At 48.3% G+C, this 22768-nt stretch overlaps 1 protein-coding gene across 4 annotated transcripts in view; it reads right to left on the reverse strand.

Annotated features, from left to right (window-relative positions):
* LOC144782692 (uncharacterized) overlaps positions 1–22768 on the reverse strand; it is a 144868-nt gene that overhangs the window by 28308 nt on the left and 93792 nt on the right. For all 4 annotated transcript variants that reach the window (XM_078662183.1, XM_078662052.1, XM_078662136.1 and 1 more), the window contains 2 exons: positions 12610–12677; positions 4932–4985 (listed from right to left, as the gene is read on the reverse strand). The gene's annotated coding sequence lies outside the window, so the exon portion shown is untranslated. The remainder of the gene's footprint in view (positions 1–4931; positions 4986–12609; positions 12678–22768) is intronic.

The raw sequence follows: 22768 nt of genomic DNA on the forward strand, positions 1-22768 counted from the left end.
TGCGGGGCAAGATGAGCCGAGAATGTATGGTAGTATTCAAGGGGGAAGCCGTCCATGCCTGGGGCCTTATTCCTGGCTAGTGCTCCTATCGCTGCTTTAATCTCGGTGCGTGTTATTTTCTGGTCCCGGTCTTTCCGGATTGTTGGCGAAACTTGGGAGACGGGTAACGCGAGCAGGAAACTGTCCATCGCGTGGGGGTCTCCCCGACTTGGAATCTGGTATATATGAGAGTAATAAGTGTAAAAAACTTGCATAATTGCGAGTTGGGACGTCTGGAGTCGACCGGACTGGTCGGTGATTTCTGTGATGGGTTTCAAGTCGGGGTCTTGTCTAGCTAACTAGGCCAGGAGTGTGCCCCCCCTGTTGCCCTCCCGGTGCACCCTGGTGGCGTATTTCCTGAGTTATATTTTCGTAAGTCCCTCAATGTCGCAGTGTACTTTGTTTTGGCCTCTGCTACGCGCACCTGGGTCGCTTCTCCGCGGTCGTCCGCCTTAAGTAGAGTTGCCAGCGCGTGCTCTGCACCATGTAATGCGTGCTCTAGGACCTTTCGCACCCCCACTATCTGTTGTATGCAGTGGCCCCTCGCTGTCACTTTGTGCGTGTCCAACTCAATGAGGCTAGAGGATGCTGACCCCGCGTTGATCGTGAAATGTACCTGTAAGTGTTCCCCATGTTCGTGTGTGAATACCTGGTCTGTCAGGCATTCCCGAGGGAGTTTCCATGTCGGCACTGGAGGGTGGGGTGGTTTCCATCTAAGGGTAAGTATATGAGCGTCGTGATCGGAAAGTACTCTACCCAGGTAGTCCGTGCGCTGAGCTTTGGTGTGTAGGGTAGTCGAGCATAGGAATCTATCTAGGCGAACTCGGAGGTCGTGTGGGACGGAGTGGAATGAGTACAGTTTCATTGTGGGGTTTAACGCCCTCCATGTGTCAGTAAGTGCCCAGTGTTGCACCCACGCTTTGAAAAGTTCAGTTTGTTTGTGAAGCAGTGAGCGGGGCGGTGGGGGGCGGGAGCGGTCGAGGGTCGTGTCTAAGACACAGTTATAATCCCCTCCTAATAGCCAGGGGGCATGGGTGTGGTGTGAGGCGAGTCCAAAAAACGTTTTGTTCTACGTTGGGGGCGTATATTCTGCCTATCAGGATTGACTGCCCGTCCAATTGCCCTTCCAGTAAGACATACCGTCCCTCCCTATCCACCACTCTGGGCTGCCCTCTAAAGGGGACGCCCGGTCTGACCCATATCAATGCACCCCTGGCAAATGCAGAGTACCCTGTGGCACACACTATGCCCCTCCATTTTTTCTGTAACCTACCAGCCTCCGTCATTGTCAAGTGAGTCTCTTGTAAGAGAGCTATGTGGGCCTGTTGTCTTTTTAGATAAGCGTAGACAGCATAGCGCTTACTCGCCGTGTGCAGTTCTCTGACATTGAGTGTGATAAACGTAATGTCTGTATTAGGGGTTTTCTCCATGGGGGATTGTTAGTCGTGTTGGTCGGTCCGTCCACCACCGGTTGCCCACTACCGGAGCCACACCCGCCTGTGCACTCTCCCTCCACATGTGTCCCTTCAGAGACCAATTGTCCGCTCCCATAAGGGTATCTGGGTAAAATGGGATAGGGGGTAACTTAATAACAACTTCCAGGAAACAGTCCCAACTAAAGGGGCCTATTGCTGGGCACAATAAGTCCAAACCATACATCTCGTACTGTCTCTAGTTCGTTTGGTGCGAGGGGGTGAAGTGACGATACCGCCGTGGGCCCAGGGCCTGGCCGCCCGCCGCACCGCTCCACTGGGAATGCATGTGCTTACACCATTACCTTATTTGAGGCTTTACGGTGTCTCCCGCTGGTGAACTTGCTCGGGTATCTTGGTCTCACCGCGGTCCGCGTCTGCAGCCCTCAGGTGAGCGTATCCGCCGTCTGCAGAGTTACCAGTGGTGGAGAAGCTGGAGGTGCGGGCGTCGCTCCGATCCTCATCTTCGGATGTGAAGATTTGGGGTCCTCGGTCCTCCTCCAGGTCGATGTCTGTCTGCCGGACCTCCGTTGCCACTTGTAGGGCCCTCCGTCTATCCGCTATGATTTGTTCCAAATCCGGGGCGCGTGGGGCGCTGGGAGTTGACGGGCGACTCATCTGCCTGAGTGACCTTTTTGGATCGTAATCGCCGCCTGCTGGACGAGGAGCTCGACGGCGTGCCCCCACGTTCTGACAAGTTCTGGTTGTGATGATCTAACCAGCGCCGCGCCTCGCCTCCGCTGGGTCCGTGAAGAAGTGTGTCGAATCTCCGTATATGATTTTTAGGCGGGCCGGGAAGAGGAGGGAATATTGTATCCTGTGTTGGCGCAGGGTTTGCTTCACCGCCTGGAATGTGGCTCGCTGGCCCTGCACCGCCTGGGAGTAGTCTGGGAACACCATCACGTTTTTGTCTTCCACCCTGAGTACTTTCGCTTGCCTGGCCGCCCGCAGGATTGTGTCCCTGTCTTGGTAATGTAGTAACTTGAGCAAGAATGGTCTGGGTGGGGAGCCAGCCGGTGCGCGCCCACCAGGACCCTATGCGCTCTTTCCACAGAGAAGAATGGCGTGAGGTCTTGGGTCCGGGTGAATGTCTTTATCCATGTCTCGATATAGTGAATGGGGTCTGTCCCCTCCACTCCCTCCGGCAGGTTGATCAGGCGTATGTTACTCCGGCGGGAGCGCCCCTCCAAATCGTCCGCCTTGCGTTCCAAGAAGTTAACCTTGTCCTGCAGTTCTTTGATGGCTTTCTGGTTTTGCTGGACCTGTGGCTTCAGTTCGTGAAGCGTTTGCCCTTCCTGCTTCACCTTGTCCGCCAATTTCCTATGGTCATCTCGTAACAGGGTAATGTCCGAGGCCAATTCCCCGAATTTGGTCTCCATGGACACCCGGGAGTGCTCGATGGCTGCCAGCACTTTATCAAGCTTTGTTGACATGTCCGTCTCCTGCGGTGGCCCTCTGGTCTTTTGCTTGCGCGAGGGGCCCGGGGAGGGCGAGCGTCTCTGGGGCGACGCCGGTGCTGTGGTTGACGTTCTCAGTGGTCTCCCCATTGGTGGCCCGGGTGGCCCGCTAGCCCGATGTGGACTATCAGAGATGCCGCGACTTGTTCCCTCCTCGCCTGCAGGCCGCGTCTCCCGTGGCGACGTCGTTAGGGAAAATCCCGGTTCCAGTCACAAATCCCTGCTCGGTGGTAACCTGTCCGCCCGACCCCCTCGTCAGGTAGGTCGGGTGTCGCCGAATCAGGTGAGGTGGGGTGTCGTTTGTCACGCACTTGCGTGGACCCCTGTCAATAAGGCGGCTGAGCTGGTGTGCAATGCAGGGTCCGTGTTTTCGCCTCGCACAGTGTCGGGTGAGTTCCGGGTTGCCCAGGTGGGTCGGGGGTCGGGATGGCTTGCTCCCCCCCAGTTGCGCACCCCCTACAGCTCCACAGTCTCTCCGGGGGGCGACCGTGGTGGAATGCGGGGCCGTCCGGGTGGAGCGCCAGTCTTGGTGCGCGTGGGCCTTTACCCCAAAGTACCTGTTGTGGCCGCGGCTCTTTCTCGGAGGGCACCGTGCCTATGACGGCTCTGTGTCTGCAGGCCTCAGGGGTCTTGGCGTTCGGCTCCTCCGTAGGGCTATCTGGGCGGCGTGGTCGTCACCTCGCCGTCGCCCGGGCTCTCAGTAGTAGTCTCGCAAACCCGGGGGCGACAGGGGCACATCCAGGGACGCACTCTGTGGTGCTCTCAGTGGGCACCCACACGGGGGCCGGGCTGTCCAGTCTCGCGGGCTTTTTGAGCCCCTCCGGTCCGCCGGGCCGCCCAGACGGGTCAGGAAGTGGGGGATCTCATCACCGCTGAGAGCGTCATTAGCCGGGCGGCTGCACCCGCCGGGTGCGCAGAGTGTCCTCCGGGGGTCAGCGGGGGGCTCCGGGGCTCATCAGGAGGCCAGTCTCGGCGCCTCGGGACCTTCGGCGTCAGTCTCTGGGCCCCACCATTTTGGATGGGGTCTGGCGGCGATCGTTGCGGGTCATTTCGGGCTCATCCCAGCCACACTGTTGGCTGCACCTACCGGGCGCGCAGAGTATCCACCGGGGTTCAGCGGTGGGCTCCGGAGCTCACCATCAGGAGGCCGGTCTCGGTGCTGCGGGACCTTCGGCGTCAGTCTCTGGGCGCCGCCATTTTAGACGGGGCTCGGCGGCAAGTGTTCTGGGTCATTCCGGGCTCATCCTAGTCACGCAGTCACTCACAATGAGTCCCGAGGTGGTCGCGGGAGCACCTCATGATAGTGCGGGGTATCGCACCGTTCTGCAGGTGGTATTTGGCAGCGGTGTAACGGGTGGCCGGCCGGAGCTCTAGGAAAGCTCGTCCGCCATCTTGGCTCTGATTCCTATGCCTTTATAAGGATATGTTTTGTTATAACCATACAAGGGCATGAATCGGGGATATCTTGATTAGGGTCCTAGATAGATTCACAACAGCATTTACAGAAAAAAGATAGGTAATCAGTCTGAGTTGCATTTCTGACAGTGTTGAAAGAGCTCTGGGACACTGCAGATAGGGAGCTTGGAACCACTGGAAATTAAGGCTGTGAGAACAAAAGAAGTAAATATTTAAGAATGAAATGAAACACAATTTACACATGTATTGTGACACAAATTCTCGGAAGCAGCCTACACCATCAATTTACACTTTCTGTAGCAACAACTGGCATAACAGTGAGATATGTGTAATACTTTTAATGAATTATCAGATGTTATTTACTCCCATGCCCACTTAGACTTTTCATCTATTTCTTTTTTCCATTGATCTAGGAAGGGACATTTTATTGACCAGAGGAATTGGCCTTGTTGTAACCACTGTTTTAAATGCCAACTTAGACTGAGGCTGTGTCCAGTTTGATCTGTGGAAGTCACCATTTCAAATTGTGGGGAAGATAAAGACTTACTTGGTGGCCCAGACCTCATCACATTCCTCCGACAGGACCCAAACACTGCAACACCTAAAAAGGGGGGACAAAACATCACAACAGTGAAGGAAACCAAAAACATATGAGAAAAGGCAAAGAAATCAAACATATTGAAAAGAAAAAAAGACTATCTTCCAGTCTCATGACAATGACTCAGCATGGCCCCTGAAGTGGCAGACAAGACAGAGAAGAGCAGGATGGGAGGATGTAAAGAGGTGGAAGTTCAATGCAGAGAGAAAAGAAGGAGGAAAGGGAGGATAGTATCACGTGGTGTGGAGGAGAAGATGAATGGGATGATAGTCAAGGAACTGCTGAGCAACACGGAATGCAAGTACACATTACCCAGTACCTTCTAACTTGAAAAGGACCTGCACTAGCACTAGGCTTCCACATGTTCCATTTTGAAATATGGCTCCTTCAGGCGGGTGCCAGGGTACACAGGTGGTCAGCCAAATTAGAAGCAAAGCATAAATCTTAGAAGGACTGTTAGATTTTCTTTTATATGCTTCCTTGATTGTAAATATGTATTTACTAGCAGCTCGTCCCGACGTTGTAATGCACCGTTTGGCTCACTTTTTTAATGCTCCGTTTGCTTCCTCTTGCTACCTGCACACATCACTTTTTCCTCCTATACCTCTATGTTTACTTTCTACGCTTTTGTAACCTGCACACGTAACTTTTTCCTCCAGTAATGCACCGTTTGGCTCACTTTTCTAATGCTCCGTTTGTTTCCTCTTGCTCACGATTTTCATTTTTGCTTCATCTTTCCGCCGCTAACCGCTCCTAAATAAATAACCTACCTCATCCGCCACTCACTGCTCCTTCCCGCCTGTCCGCAGCTCCTCACCACCTGTCTGCCACTCCTCACCGCCTGTTCGCCGCTCCTCACCACGCCATGTCCGCCGGTCCTTCTCGGGCTCCTGGACGCCGCTCCTCCCCGTGCTCCTCACGTCGGGCACGCACGTCGTGGCCGCGCTTCTTCCAAGGGACTACTTTTTTTTTCGGTACATTTTTTAAATAACGTATATTTATTAAGTTTATATAGCCTATGTCCATCTGCACACCCTGACGATTACAACGATGTATCGGGTGTGTGGATCAGCGCTGTGGTTCCCGAGTTTACCCGCCTCAAAGGTTCAAAGTTATTCCTTTATAATAGTAGTATAGATATGTAGCAATGATGTTATTGTTTAATTGTTTTTCTTATTATCTTTTGAATGTACTGTAACTGTGGTTCTTGTAACCATCTGGAATGCAGAATGATGGTATGGGAGATTTCCAGGAGCTGCGAAAGGTCCTTTGATGCTGTGCTGACCAATAAATACTAACATCTACAGTTGGAGAACTGTCCTCATTTACAATAAGGGCATTTGATGGAACGCAGGGAGGCAGCACACCATTGCAAAACCTTGAGCAGTGATGCACTTTGTCAGAGAAATCTTACAATTCATAACAACCCTAAAGTACGTGACAGAAAGACATAAGCATAGCACAATTTATGAAATTGGAGATAATTAGCTAGGCGCTTGAGTATGCTAACTTTTATAAGGAAATATGAGAAAGCGAATTTCATAATAGCGAATCCTTTTTTATAATCAGACATTTGATAAAAATAGGAATATTGTAGAAAGGGAATCTAATGTGAAAGTTGAAGAGACATTAAAAAAAGCAGCTATCGAGAGTGAAAAGAGAGAAAGAAGAAACAAGGGAAAAGGAAACTTAGGGTTATAGTAGTTTCAGTTTCAGTTTGTTTATTTATTTCGAAGGTTAAAAACCATCATGAAAATACATCATAATAAAAAACATGATCATAAACTTTCTCGACGACATCTCATTAAAAAAGAGAGGAAAGGGGCATCACATTTAAACAGGAGAGTTATTGATACTAAAAGGGCCAGAGTGCAAATGACATACAAAGAGTCCAAATCGCATAATAGATAGCTCCGTTGCCTACCGATTTCAACAGCCCATAGTGTTTCTCAGTTTAAAAGCGACTTTAAGAAAGCTTATAATGGCACATAAGGTTCGCATTTCAGTGGCTCTTTGCAGAAACAGTAAGGCAGATTTGGCATGGATGATTTTGGAGTCTTTTAAAATCCCTACTAAAAATCTTTGACGGGGTGTTTTAAAATAAGGACACAATAATACAAAATGAAGGGTGTCCTGCGGAGACCTATTGTCGCAGCCGCAGGCACCCTTCTGCTCAATTGTTAGAGTAAACCCTGCTGGGTGAGCTAAATTGTGGTGCAACAAATTGAGCCTAAAACGAGTCAATAAAAACCTCTCGTGCTGGCTATGCAATAAAAAGAGGTAAGGTTCCATGCCAACTTGGTTTGAGACTAGTGAATGAGCCACTACCGAGGATTTAGTAGAGTCAAACTCCCTCCTCCTGTCCCTAAATTTATCCAACAATTGCCCTTGTACCGAGTGACTGGTGTATATGTCCACCAAGGATGGGTCCAGAAATAATCTTTGTTCATCTATTTCCCCCAGGGTATCTTTAATGTATTTCAGCCAGGGGATTTGGAGGGATTTTTCTTTCGACAAGCAATCCTGGATGATCTGTCTTGATAGTTCCGCGTGAGGATTTAGCCAAATTTTGATCCAAGCCAATATGGGTCTCAGTCTAATCAAGTCCGCTATGTATGTTATTCCCAGCTCATTGTGTGTTACTGCAGCGGAAGTGCTCAGCGGGAGTTTTAACAGTTTTTTTAAAAATTTCTCTTCCTCGCTTTGAATTAGTTGAGCATCTCTGAAACCCCAGACTTCAGATCCGTAAATAGTCTTTGAGATGCTGACTGATCTATACAGGGTCAGCACCTGCTCTGGGGACCACCTTCCCATTCGACGAGCAAAGTTTAATATGGCTCCATTAGCTGAGACAAGTCTCCTCGCCCTCTCCTCAACCAGCGGGGCGAACTTTAGCTTCTCGTCGAATAAGAGACCCAGATATGGAAATGTTTTAACGCTGTCCAGGACATGATCCCCCAGTTTAAATACAAATTTCTTCTGGGGTTTCTTCCCCACTATCATAATGAAGGATTTTGTCATATTTACAGATAGGTCCAATTTTCTCATAAAATCTGCAAAACCCTTAATTAGGCGCTGCAAGCCGACCGCCGTCCGGGCCAAGAGGACGGCGTCGTCGGCGTACAAAAGTACTGGCAGATGACGTGAGCCCACCTTTGGACAATCGGTTCCCAGTGCTAAAAGATCACTCTCCAGGCCGTTTATATAGAGGGAAAACAAAAAAGGTGCCAGGATACACCCCTGCCTGACCCCGCCCGAGCACAGGAAGGGATCGGTACTCACCCCCCCCGCACTGTAGCGGACCTTGGCAGTGGTGTTCCAGTGGAGTTCCCTCAAGATGTTGATGAGGTCCGGATCAATCCCCAGATTAAACATGATCGACCATAGTTTGACTCTGTTGACATTATCAAATGCAGCTGCTAAGTCCATGAACCCCATATACATGGTACCTTCAGACACTTTGGTGTACTTAGCAGTAAGCAGGTACAGGTTGAGGCACTGGTCGGTGGTTGATCTCCCAGCTCTGAACCCATACTGGGTGTCCACCAGGATATTATGTGTGTCAGTCCAATCCTGTAGACGATTGAGAAGTGCCCTCCCCAGTACCTTAGCAGAGACGTCGATGAGCGAGATTGGTCTATAACACTGCGGGCTGTCCCTACAGCCTTTCTTGTAGATCGGGACAATCACCGCAGTGGACCATGATCTCGGCAGGCCCGTTTTGATGGCAGCATTCAATACTCTCATTACCACCGGGGCCCAAAGATCCGTATTGCTAAGAAAAAGATCCGGCGGGGTTCCATCTGGGCCCGGGGCTTTATTTCGTGTTAGCCCTAAAATTGCCTTAAGAGTTTCATCCAGAGATAATTCGAGTTTTTCTGCCCTTGGCCCCCTCCAGATTCCGTCACCAATGTCTACATCCTGCTGGTTATACAGGGATTTGAAATGGGCGATCCATTGTTCCGGCAAAATGTTTGAGCTGATGACTGGGGAGGTTGAGTCGTGGAAACATGGTTTATTTATAATTTTCCAGAACTGGGTGTAGTCCTTGTTTTCACCGGCCTCCCTTAAGTCTGCCCAAATTTCCTTTTGGAGAGTGCTTTTTCTAATCTTAACCTGGGTTTTGTAGTTTTGTCTACAGCGAGTAATTTCATGTTTGTCCCTTGGTGTCATTTTCAGGCTGTGTTTTAAGTCTCTTAACGCTTTAGAACAATTAGTATCAAACCATCTAGGCGTGGATTGCAAGTTTACGGGCTTCTTGGTTGTCAGGAGTTTCTCTATAATTTTAGTTAAGAGTTCAAATGCCTCTACTACTCCTCTGCCCTCTATTGTGACATCTAGACAGGCCTCTATGTGGTCTTTCCCTTCACTGACTAATTTAACATAGAAATCTTGGGGGTTAATCACTGACCACCTCAGGCGTCTCCCTTGATCTGTTGGTTTGATTTCCACTTGTTGGATCACCCCTGATGCATTTTTGATGAGATCTTTCCCTTTAATTTCTACTATAATAGGGTTGTGGTCACTAAAGGGACTCCACTCTGTCCTGGTATTTATGATCCTTTCCCTAGCCCAGGCAGATGTCATGACATAATCTATTATGGAGCCCCCACCTTTACCCTTAAAGGTTGGTATTGGGCATTCACCAGCCTTATAAGCGGCTAAATCCATAACCATAGTAAGGGCAAAGTTTTCTAGTAGCTTCATCAATAATGTACCCTCTTTAGTATGTGAGAAGTGGGGGCCCTTTTCTAAAGGGCAACCTGACCAGTCGGGAGTTAGGGGGGATAATTTGGGGCATAGGTGGCAATTAAAATCCCCCATCAACAAAACAGTTGGTTCACTCCCCGTCATCCTTTGATCTAGTTCCTCAATTAGACCACTTTCCAGTTGCTCTAAGATTGGGTAGTTTCCCCCCACTGGTCCGGAGTTATAAAAATTCACGAACAGTAGACACTCCCCCTGATGAGTAAGTCTAACTGCTTGTATATTATCTGAGGAACAGTCGTTGTATGACCAAGAACCCTTCAGGTCTAAGTCTACATATAGAGCCAGGCCTCCCTTTGCTCTTCCCGAGTTAGTACCCTGTGCCGGTTTAAAGAAACATTTATAGCCTTCCAGTTGGCATGGGCCCGAGTCTCTAGCCCATGTTTCCTGGAGCGCTATAACATGAAAGCATTTGGTGAATTCTAGCCATTCCTTGTTTTTTAGTTTGGCTTCCAGCCCTGCGACATTCCACGATAGGATAGTCAGGCCCTCCCACTTTCCCTTGCCTATTGCCACATGGGTTTCAGTAGCTCTCTCCACCCCATCTGATGGTAATTTTAGTTTGGCTGTTTTTTCCTTTTCCCTCTGAGGCTGGGGTGAGTCTAGTCCCCTAGTTAATATGCTCTCCTCACTCCCCCCTATGGTCCCTACTTGTGGGCCGAGATAGCTACTAATGGTCGGGCTTCCAATAAAGTTCTTAGGGGTGGGTGGAGTGACATTGAGTCAATCTATGTCCTCTAGAGATTGAAATGGGGCATATCTATTCCTCCATTGGGGGTAATCACGGTGGGGGTAGGGCTGTTTGAGGTGGCTTACTAGTCTAGGTCTGCGTGGGCGCTGTGGTTTAACCAGCGACCATCCACCCTCGTCCTCCCCACGATTGTTATTTCGTGTCCTTGGATAGAAATATCCAAGTGGGAGAGCACGAATTGTGCTGGTTTGATTCCTGTTGGAATTCTTCAGGATGTACTCTACCAGACTGGTGTCCATGAAGTTTGCGACTATACAGTCTCCTCTAATATCTTTCTCTCTCCCCCCCACCCAATTTACCCTTCTTACACTTAGAATCTCTCCTCTTTTCCCACTATTCAGGGGTCTGTGGATGTTCAACCATTTAGAGATTTTTGAGAGCAATTGTGGGTGTGTTTCTCTCTCGTTAGGCCTATTTTCAGGTACCCCTGCGAAGATTATTACGAAGGGGGTCGCCTCAGGGGGTAAATCTAAGTGAGGTGCCTGAAGATTAATGTTGTTAAAGGGATCTAGGTCTGTATCACAGCTATTGTAATTCCCATCTTTCTGTGGGCGCTCATCTTGTCTCCATTGCATTAGTGGTTGTATGGGAGGTTTCTCCCTCTGAATATTATTCGCACCCTGTTGTTGTCTCCCTTTAGAGTTATCATTTGTACCCCCTTTGGGGTTTTGGGCAGAGTTGGGGACCTCATGGATCTGAGCTATAGCCTGTTGATCATGGCTAACACAGTTGTTATTCTGACCCCTCTGTGCGTTTACCTTATTATTTGTGATTGCCTCCGTTGATTGTGAGTGATCCGCAGAGGTTTTTGCAAGTGCGTTTTCTAATGCCTTGGTTTGTTTGGAAAACTCACACATTATTTTGTCTACCTTGCTTATAATGGGTTTTAGTTGTGCCGCAATAAAGGATTCTAACTGTGTTTTAATATCCATTACTACTTGCTCAATCCACCCTGGGGGAGTAATGTCCACTCGTAAGTTATTTTCTAATGAATTATACTCTTGAGGGCTTATTGGGGAATTAATTCTTGTTGGTGCTTTCCTCTGCTTCTGCTGGCCCTTATTCCTCCCTCCTCGCTTCCTTCCTTTCCGGGGGGGCGTATCTATAAGTTCCGGGGATTGTGGCCCTGTAGTTTGGGCACAAGGGACCTCCACTGTGTCGTAGTTTGTTTGAGACATGCTGCCCTGGGTGTTTAAGCTATCTATCAATAATGTGTCTCTGGGGGGTGTTTGAGTGATGGCAATGAGATTGGGTGAGGAGGATAAGCTCCGTTCCATTCGTTCAATTTCCCCAGTGACTTTTTTTAGCATTAGATCGATAGCTGTGGGTTTATTCCCCTTTACGTGGGCTGCCTCCTTTATTTCCCCCTTTGTTGGCTTAGGGGTAGTTCTCTTGGGAGGCTTAATCCCGGTCGAGCGTGTGTTGGGGTGAGTTGGCATCATTCCCCTGTGATCTCCTTTCTTATCGTCACAACTTTGTATGGCGTTGGTTTCTACCAATCCTCCAGCAAGCAGTCGTAGGGATTTAAAGAGTAAGTATCACGGGCTCCGCTGACCTGTGCAAATGCCTATGTGTGGTATCAAGTATGAGCGGACCAAAGGGAGTGGCCCGTCCCGTCCCTCGTCGTCCCCGGACGGCCACAGACGGCCCGCCCTCTGCCCGGGCTCCGCCCGGCGTCGCCCGCGCGCGTCCCGCGAGGCGGGAGGGACTTCCGGTCTTTATGCGCCTCTGTGGATGGGTGTCGATGGGCGTGTCACCGCCGAGGATGCTGGGGGCTGTAGTTCCCTGCCGCGTGGTAGTCGAGCGGCGTGCTGCCCAGGAACCAGCCCAGCGTCTCCCCCAGTGAGCAGGCAAGTGTTGCTGCCCCCGAAATCTCCAGCGAGGCCCCCGCTCTCCTGCAGGGACCTCCGGTCTTTATGCGCCTCTGTGGATGGGTGTCGATGGGCGTGTCACCGCCGAGGATGCTGGGGGCTGTAGTTCCCTGCCGCGTGGTAGTCGAGCGGCGTGCTGCCCAGGAACCAGCCCAGCGTCTCCCCCAGTGAGCAGGCAAGTGTTGCTGCCCCCGAAATCTCCAGCGAGGCCCCCTCGCTCGGTTATAGTAAACCTTACCTGACAGTTATTTATTTTATTCCTTCAGGGTGGCAGCCGCACCACACCATCTATTAATCCCAGAATACCTTGAAAGGAAGTAAAGAGATGCTTCAACCAGAGTTTATTTTCATCAGATGACAATCACACTTTATCCCATCTTCCAAATAACTGTCCTGAACTTACGAAACAAAAAGAACTCTTGTTCTTTAGAAATGATTGTAAAGCACATAGGGTTTAAAAAACACTTTATTCTCTATCTATCTATCTATCTATGATCAAACCCACAAAACACATCTTCCTCCATATCCAATCCTTGTACCACAAGAACACACCAAGAACCATGCCCTGTTGCTGGAAAGGTCTCTGTGAATATGGAGCGCACACACAGTGCCAGAGAACAGACCCTAACAAACCAGTCTACTTCTTCATAACCTCCATCTTTCCATTTACAGCTCATGACACTTGTGAATCAAAACAATCTGGTTCATAAAAGGCATGTTAAAGTCCTTGTAAATAATTCTGCCCACCCTTCATAAATCAGTCAACAACACTCTTAGATTTATAGAAACCATGCTCTCTGAGCAACAGCATTTCAAGTTCAAGCTGATGCAGTGTGCGAGTGCTGAGAAAGGGAAGCAACAAGGCATCAATATGTTGGTACTTTTTATTTTTAAATTATCTGAAGGTATGATGCACAGTATCAGAGTCTTGTTAGTCCCACCGTGTGGCGACCCAAGAATTAAAATTTGGAAGTAAACCTATGCAAGACAAAGCTTAGAACACTGGACAGTTGAGATCTCTATTGAAGACAATGGAGCAGCAACCGCATATAAAAACTGATATAGGCCTGCTGTTCTCAACATTACAATCCCCAAATACACAGCCTCTGTCTCTCTCTTTCCCCTGCCTCTCCAAAATATATGAATTGGGCAGGGGAAAGAAAAAGTTAGTGCCCGTAGCAGGACATAGAGGAGCCTTACCACCCTCTTCCTCCCATAGCCCGCAATGTCGCTGGCATCTTAGAAGGAAGAGGGAGGTGTTCTGCTCAGCTCCTGCATCTCACTGGCTCACCTGAATGATGAAAAGCAGTTTAGCTGAGCCCAGTGACAACCCAGGGCTGACGTCAGCCTCCTTTTCATAGCTGTGATTTTTCAACAATGAACCATTGTGGTCCTGCATTCAGCTGTTAACTATTGAACATTCCTAGTAACAGCTGTGAAACAAGGGTTTTGGTGCAACGGGAAGGAGGGGTGTTTCAACTTCCTCGTTATTAGGGACACCTTTGCTTAATTAATTAACACATTCATTCCTCAAGGAGCAAATGTTGTAGTAGCCCTATATTCCTCTGTCATCCATCGCTAGGGTTTTACCTCTCTCTCCTGAATGGACCAACCAACTAGCGAGTTTTTTCCATAAAAAAATTGTAAGGATTTAGGACTCCTTCTCGGGGGGGGGGGGGGGGGAGGGGGTCTCCTGAAGACTTTGAGTCTGCTGACTGCTCAGCCCCGGCTGTTTCCTATGTTACGAGCTGAAGTTTCCATTGATATCATCAAGAGTCTGAAGTCAGTGTACCCTGCAGATCCTTGACCAGCAAATCTGTTGGCTCCGGTGGCCAAGACATTAAGGGTCATATTACCAAGGGCCCTTATCGCCGCTTTAGCGGGACTTTTTCCCGCTAAAGCGGCGATAATTTTCTCGCCCAATTACCAAGCTGTCGCTAACACCAGATAGCGACAGCTTGTAGGCGATAGCGAGCATTTTGTGGCCCATTTTGAATGTCTGCGATATTTATTGCTAATGACATGCAAAGTGGGCGTGCCAAATGTTAGCTACTGAAAACAGTCGCTAACATCGCTATCGCCTATGATCAACACAGGCATAGTTTTAGAAATATTCGCGCTAAGCGCTAAGCGCTAAGCACAGTGAGCCAGTGAAGGTCTTTAATGCTATCTCCAATAGCATTAAAGACCTTCACTGGCTCACTGTGCAGAAAAGAATCCAATTCAAAGCCCTATGCATTGTGTTCAAGGCACTTAACAACCAAGGCCCCCAGTTTTTAAGAGACCAACTTCAATTGCACAAACCTTCCAGAGCCTTAAGGTCAGCCACCCTAAACCAATTAGTTACCCCACGTACCAAAACTGTCACCTGGGGCGATCGCCGTTTTCTGGTGGCCGCCCCCAGGCTTTGGAACACTCTGCCTCTCAACATCAAGCGAAGTTCCACCCTCCTTCAATTCCGTAAGCTTTTGAAAACCTGGCTGTTCACTCAATAGTCAATCAGCTCAGAGGCACTTACAAATAATTGGTTTACAGCGCCAAGACGCCCACGGGTATAAGCAGCGCTTTAGAAATGTTAAAAATAAATAAATAAATAAATAAATAAGCGCGAATATCTCCAAAAGCTAACGCCTGCTCTGACCAGTTCTTAGCCATGTTATCCAATGGGAGGTGGATAACATGGCTAAGAGCATTGTCACGCTAACGCGTGAATATCGCTGTATTGACAGCGATATTCACGCATTTCGCCTGATTTGTATCGCTTTTGAGATAAACTTTGCTAATAGCAAGTTATCTCAGCGATAAAAACAGGTGAAGGGCGGCGATAAAAATATTACCGCTAACCCTACTTAGCGATAAATATCGCTGTAGGTTGGTAATATGCCCCTTAATCCTGTGGCTAATAAGGTACTTAACTTCTCTCTAACCACCAGCTTTGTGCTGGTCATTTGGAAACTTGCCAAATTCTCCAGCTGCCAAAGTAGCCCTCTGCTGACCCCATAGTGTCGGCAAACGACAGACCCAGCTCACTGTTGCTGTTTTTTTCCAAAGCTTCGGAGAAGTATGTCAATACAGTGATTTCAACCTAAGCCGGAAAAAAAAATCTTCTCCACCCGAGCCAGTTGGGTTTTAGAGCCAACTATAGTACAGAGACCGCCCTGCTGGAAGTCTCAGAACTTATTAAATAGAAGCTGGATCAGGGGGGCAAAACCATTCTGATTTTATTAGACTTGCCTGCGGACTTTGACACTGTTCCGTCCTGCAGACTCTTAGACACGCTGCGGGACTGTGGATTAGGCGGCCCGTTCTGAAATGGTTTTCCTCCTTTCTTGAGGATAGAGTCCAGGAAGTTTGGACTCCTCCTTTCGGGTAATCTATTCCCTGTCTGAAAGTTGGAGTTCCTCAGGGCTTGATACTGAGCCATACCCTCTTCAACTTATATATGTCTCCTTTGGCACCGCTGGCGGAGGCCTGTGGCGCAACAATAATCTCTTAAACTGATGATACTCAACTCCTTTTCACCTGTGACAAGGGAGCTGGTTTTAAGGGAGAGCAGATGAGCACCTGCCTCTCGAAGGTGTTTTAATGGCTTAGGAGGAACCAGCTTAAATGTAATCCAGAGAAATCTGAAGTAATCTTCTTAGTTCCCCTCCCGTTGATGAGTGGAAACCCTGATGGCCTGCGTATATGTCACCTCTCAAGGCGCAAAGCTACTTTAAAAATCTGGAAATCTGAGCATCTTGATTGATGGTATTCTCTCGATGAGATCCCAGGTCCAGTCGTTAGCGGGCACTTGCTTTGAGCCATTTGAGCACAGGAAGAATGTAGTCCAGGCACAAGTTACCTCCAGACTGGAGTATGTCAATGTCCTATACCTGGGTCTCCCGGAGTATCTGCTCATCCATTTACAGGTAGTCCAGAATGCAGCAGTCAGAGCTGTTCTCCTGCTTAAGCCCAGGACTCATATTACCCCACACCTTAAGGCATTGCACTGGCTCCCAGTAAAAAAGAGGATCAGCTTTAAAACTCTGGTGATATTTTTTAAGGTCCTTCATGGAAGTGGTGCGGAGTACCTCAGAAGGAGAGTCTGGCATTATGTGCTGTCTAGAATTTTGAGGTCCTCCAACATCCGTCCCCAAGATTCGCCACGCCCGATCAGGCGGTCGTTCTTTTGTGTTTCAGGGAGCCCAATCCTGGAACCTTCTTCCCCTGCCCCTCAGATCTGTGACCTACTTAGCCGTTTTTAGAAAAATGCTTAAGACCTGGCTATTTTGCCATTAATTGAGCTCTCCTCTTCTCTAGCTGCAATTTAAACATGATCTCCCGCTATTAGTGGCTGCAGCCGGTTTGACAGGGTCATTTTGGCACTGGGACACTCTTCCTGAGTAGCTGCGTGCTCTACAAATGCTGTTATTCATTCGTTCATTCATTCATTGTAGCAGGCTATACCAGCCATTAAAGGGCAGCTCTCGTGGTAAAGGCCCTTACCTTTGGAGCTACAATAAGCTATAAGGCTATATTAAAGATGTAAAATAATTACAGAAGACAAAAAACATGGTTACTCTGTCAAAGAAAAATTACCACAATATTTGCAAGAGGATCACATAAAGTTAACCTCTAAGGTGTATCAAAAGTCAGAATTGGAAAGAACTCGAAATGTAAAGTCAATAGACAGATCAACACAACAACTGTTTGCTAAGAAATGGAAAAAAAGTTCCTCTATAATATCAGATACCAAACTGACCTAGAGTCTGCTTAGCTTCTGCCAGTTTTTCTGCCTCTCTAAAGTAGTCTTCCCTAAAGAAACAGTTTCTGCGAATACGCAGAAACTGCCCAAAAGGCAGACCATCTTCGATGGTTGCTTGAATATTCAAGCAGCGTATTGCGGGCAGTAGGCTTAGTAAATAGTTTAGCTGCTAATCTACCTGCATAAGGGAAAATCGTCAGGTCCAGAAAGTCAACCTGGGTGTTACTTGCATGAGAAGTAAATTTCAAATCAGAAGAAGAAAAGTTCAACCAACTCAAACAAGCATTTACAATGCAACAGGTCTCGCATTTACAAGAGTTTGAGCTATTGGCAATGCAATAGCTTAAACTCTCGCAAATGTGAGACCCATTGCAGTGCAAATTACTAGTGCCCATTCGGTGCTTTCACATTCATGAGATAGATGGCAGGATGGGAGAGAGAGATGGTAGGATGGGTGGGGGTGAGAGAGATGGCAGGATGAGAGAGAGGATGAGGGAGATGGAAGAATCGGAGAAAATTGGCAGGATGGGAGAAAGGGTAAAAGAGATAGCAGGATAGGAGAGAGGATGAGGGAGATGGCAAGATCAGAGAGAGTGTGAGAGAGATGGCAGATGGGAGAGAGGATGAGAGAGATGGCAGGATGTGAGAGCGTGAGAGGGATAGCAGGATAGGAGAGAGGGTGAGAGATGGCAGGATGGGAGAGAGGGTGAGAGAGATGGCAGGATGGGAGAGAGTGTGAGAGATGGCAGGATGGGAGCGAGGGTGAGAGAAATGGCAGGATAGGAGAGGGTGAGATATGGCAGGATGGGAGACGGTGAGAGAGATGGCAGGATGGGAGAGAGTGTGAGAGATGACAGGATGGGAGAGAAGATGAGGGAGATGGCAGGATCGGACAGAGATGGCAGGATGTGAGAGCTGAGAGAGATAGCTGAATGGGAGAGAGCGTGAGAGAGATGGCAGGATAGGAGAGAGGGTGAGAGAGATGGCAGGATGGGAGAGAGGATGAGAGAGATGGCAGGATAGGAGAGAGGATGAGAGAGATGGCAAGATAGGAGAGAGGGTGAGAGATGGCAGGATGGGAGAGAGGATGAGAGAGATGGCAGGATGGGAGAGAGGATGAGAGAGATGGCAGGATGGGAGAGAGTGTGAGAGATGACAGGATGGGAGAGAAGATGAGGGAGATGGCAGGATCGGACAGAGATGGCAGGATGTGAGAGCTGAGAGAGATAGCTGAATGGGAGAGAGCGTGAGAGAGATGGCAGGATAGGAGAGAGGATGAGAGAGATGGCAGGATGGGAGAGAGGATGAGAGAGATGGCAGGATAGGAGAGAGGATGAGAGAGATGGCAAGATAGGAGAGAGGGTGAGAGATGGCAGGATGGGAGAGAGGATGAGAGAGATGGCAGGATGGGAGAGAGGATGAGAGAGATGGCAGGATGGGAGAGAGTGTGAGAGATGACAGGATGGGAGAGAAGATGAGGGAGATGGCAGGATCGGACAGAGATGGCAGGATGTGAGAGCTGAGAGAGATAGCTGAATGGGAGAGAGCGTGAGAGAGATGGCAGGATAGGAGAGAGGATGAGAGAGATGGCAGGATGGGAGAGAGGATGAGAGAGATGGCAGGATAGGAGAGAGGATGAGAGAGATGGCAAGATAGGAGAGAGGGTGAGAGATGGCAGGATGGGAGAGAGGATGAGAGAGATGGCAGGATGGGAGAGAGGATGAGAGAGATGGCAGGATGGGAGAGAGTGTGAGAGATGACAGGATGGGAGAGAAGATGAGGGAGATGGCAGGATCGGACAGAGATGGCAGGATGTGAGAGCTGAGAGAGATAGCAGAATGGGAGAGAGCGTGAGAGAGATGGCAGGATAGGAGAGAGGATGAGAGAGATGGCAGGATGGGAGAGAGGATGAGAGAGATGGCAGGATAGGAGAGAGGATGAGAGAGATGGCAAGATAGGAGAGAGGGTGAGAGATGGCAGGATGGGAGAGAGGATGAGAGAGATGGCAGGATGGGAGAGAGGATGAGAGAGATGGCAGGATGGGAGAGAGTGTGAGAGATGACAGGATGGGAGAGAAGATGAGGGAGATGGCAGGATCGGACAGAGATGGCAGGATGTGAGAGCTGAGAGAGATAGCAGAATGGGAGAGAGCGTGAGAGAGATGGCAGGATAGGAGAGAGGGTGAGAGAGATGGCAGGATAGGAGAGAGGGTGAGAGATGGCAGGATGGGAGAGAGGATGAGAGAGATGGCAGGATGGGAGAGAGGATGAGAGAGATGGCAGGATGGGAGAGAGGATGAGAGAGATGGCAGGATAGGAGAGAGGGTGAGAGACGGCAGGATGGGAGAGAGGGTGTGAGAGATGGCGGGATGGGAGGGAAAATGAGGGAGATGGCAGGATGGGAGAGAGGTTGTCAGACAGACAGCGAGAGAGTGGGAGGAGCCACCGGCGGGCAGGAGCGGGAGAAGCAGTGACGCTTTACAGACAGAGCGAGGGAAGGAGGGAGAGACGTGATGGGAGGGAGAAACGGCTGCTATTACTGACACTTCAGAAGAGAGGGCATGTGAGGAGAGCAGAGTGACAATGTTAGCAACGGATGGGCGGGCATGAAGAAAGGAGACGCTTGCAGAGGTGACAGGGAGAGATGAAGAGACAGCCATTGGAGAAGGGTTAGAGATGACAGGGAGAGAAGAAGAGACAGCCATTGGAGAAGGGTCAGAGATAGTGGGTAGTGGGTGAGAAATACGACATTGGCAGGGAGAGAGCAGTGACGGAAACACAGTTCATTGGACATTAAGGGAAAAGGGTGTATGGTTGGAGGGTGTACTAAATGCGGCCGCTGCTGGGGTGGAAGGGGTGAGGTAGAAACAGAGAGAAGAGCTCCACAGCCAGAGGCAGAAGATGGGGTCAGGGTACAGGCGTGGAACGAGAGGAAATTGGGTACAGGCAACATCCATAATAGCGTGTGCACGGGGACAAACGCTGCCAACCCATCCTGCCCCCCCCCAGGGACGAATAACAGACAGTAAGGGCCCAGCTGCAGCCCGCCCTGGCCACCCACCAGCCCGAGGAGAGGGGCCTGTCTCAGCAGGAAGAGTGATTCACCGCGGCTGGCACAACGGGTCCTGTGTGCAACAGCAACGACAGGCAGAAGGCCCAGCTTGTTTTGGAACAAATGTATTGCATTGAAAAATAAAATTTACAAGGGCTTGAACCAGAGCTCAACGACCGCTGCTCTACTTTAAGAAGTGTCTCGCGCTGTCAAATAGACGCAGAGAGCACGACGAGGCGCATCTGTGATCGCCACACTGGATTGCGAGATGTTTGTCCCGAGCATATTTTGTGCCTTGATGGTTACCCTGAAATTATAACAGGGCACTGTACTGAAGTATTGTGTAAGTCAGCAAGACTCCTGAGATGACGCTGGCGGGGTGGGGGCTATACGTGAAGGAGGAGGGTGGACATTGACTGCTGGACAAGGAGGGTAGATGTTTGAGGGGGAGACAAAGAAGATGGGTGAAAGACCTCTAAGAATGTAGATATGAGCGAGTAACAGGGACGGGTTCACAAAAAGGTATCAATGGAAATTGGTTACTAGCTTCTCCAAACCTCGCTATAATAAAATCAACCCTTCTAGAAACAGGATCGGACCCGTCTCCATTCTCACACACAATGGAAGGAAATCCACCCCCTGCATGTGACAGCACAGGCGGAATACACATAAAAGCAGGCCATCAAACTCAGGAAGTAATAACCGACATGCATTCAGCAAAGAACAAACAGCAGCAGGGATAACGTGAATATTTATTACAACTGCTTCCACACACAGATAGAGAGGAGACGAGTTGGCCAGAGCGTCGCAACAACGCAAACTTCCTGGACTACAACAAGCCCACGAGTGGTGCGCGCGCGTGCTTGGGAGAGCAGTCTTCACTTTTCAAGCACTGCACTTGTGCTTGTGGCGAGCAAAGTAAGGATTGGTATTAGGGTCACAAATAAAAAACAATCAACAAAAAGAATGGCAAAGTTGGGGGCATAAGAAACCCCCATTGAAGTATCTTTGACCTGTAAATAATATTGTCCGTCAAAATCAAAATAATTGTGTGTTAATTAAATTGTCAATAGTTCAACAATAAAGTCTGTCGGGACCATAACTGGAGCAGAACGTGTATCCAGGACTTTCTTGATTGTCTCAATTCCTTCCATTAGCGGAATATTTGTGTATAAGGTCTCAAGGTCCAAACACACCATCTATCGAGATTCAGGGCAAAATTGCATTGCTTCCAGTTGAAAAATGATATCTCCACTATCACGTACATAACTACGCGTGGCCATAGTAAACTCCTTAATAAAGATATCAATATATTTACAACGTTGAACCAAAGCCGACCCACAGCCAGACACTACGGGCTGGCCTGGAGATTTTCTACGTCCTTGTGTACCTTTGGAAGAGTATATAATACTGGGGTCCTAGTAGTTTTTGAATTAAGGAAAACAAATTCCTTGTTGCTAAGAAACCTGGCAGATTTAGTATTAGTCAAGTCAAAAGCATCTTTATTCGATTCAAAGAATCATAAAAGAAAAAACAAAGTCATACAATATTCAAATACTTCCAGTCCATAAAATATGTTCACAGTTATAGATTGCCAATTTATACAACGTTACATTTGTGCAAATATGCCGTTCGAATGTAAAGTGCAATCGAATAAGTGCAAAAAAGAACACAGTCATTAAGTCCATTATAATAATATTCACAATTATGGGTTACCAATTCATAGAACGTGGCGTTTGTGCAAATGCGCAAAATTCGGACTAAAGTGTGATCACCATTAAAATGTAATGTGCTGGACGATATATAAAATACAATGTCTTTTTATCATAATCATTTCCCCCAAAAATACTGGAAATACATTTCAGAATAAAATATTAAATACTATATACACTAAAAATACTCAACTAGATGACAAAAAAGTACATGCTTAATATTCTTAAGTCCACTGTTACAAAATCCTAGTTAAAATTTCAAACCCTTCTTCATTCTTATGTAATTAGCAGCCAATAAGAAACTCGAAACTCCAAAAATAACAAGCTGGGTGTTGTCTGTTTTTATAATGCGTAACATGTCCATATATCTTCTCACACTCATTTTCCTTTCTCAACGGTGCAATCCATTTCTGTCTGGCTTTCATATAGGTGGGGCAAAATAAAATAACTTGTGCTATGTTTTCCTTTGTAGACAGCTGGCACATTGTACCCTTACTATCTTCCTCCCCATTGCAGGGCGTTCCCTACTTGGCTGTAAAATATCTAACACGAAGAGTCCCGTACTTGAATTTTAAATACAGTATTTTTGCAAGTTGAGGTTCTATTTGGTCGAGAAAAACCTCAAAACGAGGGACGGGTTTGACCATCAGGTAATCATTCGTGAGTGGGCCAGCGCTGCTATTCTGTACTACTTTTAATACAGCCTGGCTCCAAAAAATCCTCTTAAGTTCATTTCTTGAATCCAGAGTCAATTTTTCTGGGTCAAACCAGAACTTGCCAAGCCCCAAGTCTATTAGCCATCTACGTATGTTAATCAACCAAGGGAAGGTTACAAGTATATCTTGTGCAATAAGTTCTTTTAGTGCCTGCCTATAAATAAAAAGTTT

Source organism: Lissotriton helveticus, chromosome 1_1, assembly GCF_964261635.1.
Source record: "Lissotriton helveticus chromosome 1_1, aLisHel1.1, whole genome shotgun sequence".
In the NCBI taxonomy this organism is placed as follows: domain Eukaryota; kingdom Metazoa; phylum Chordata; class Amphibia; order Caudata; family Salamandridae; genus Lissotriton; species Lissotriton helveticus.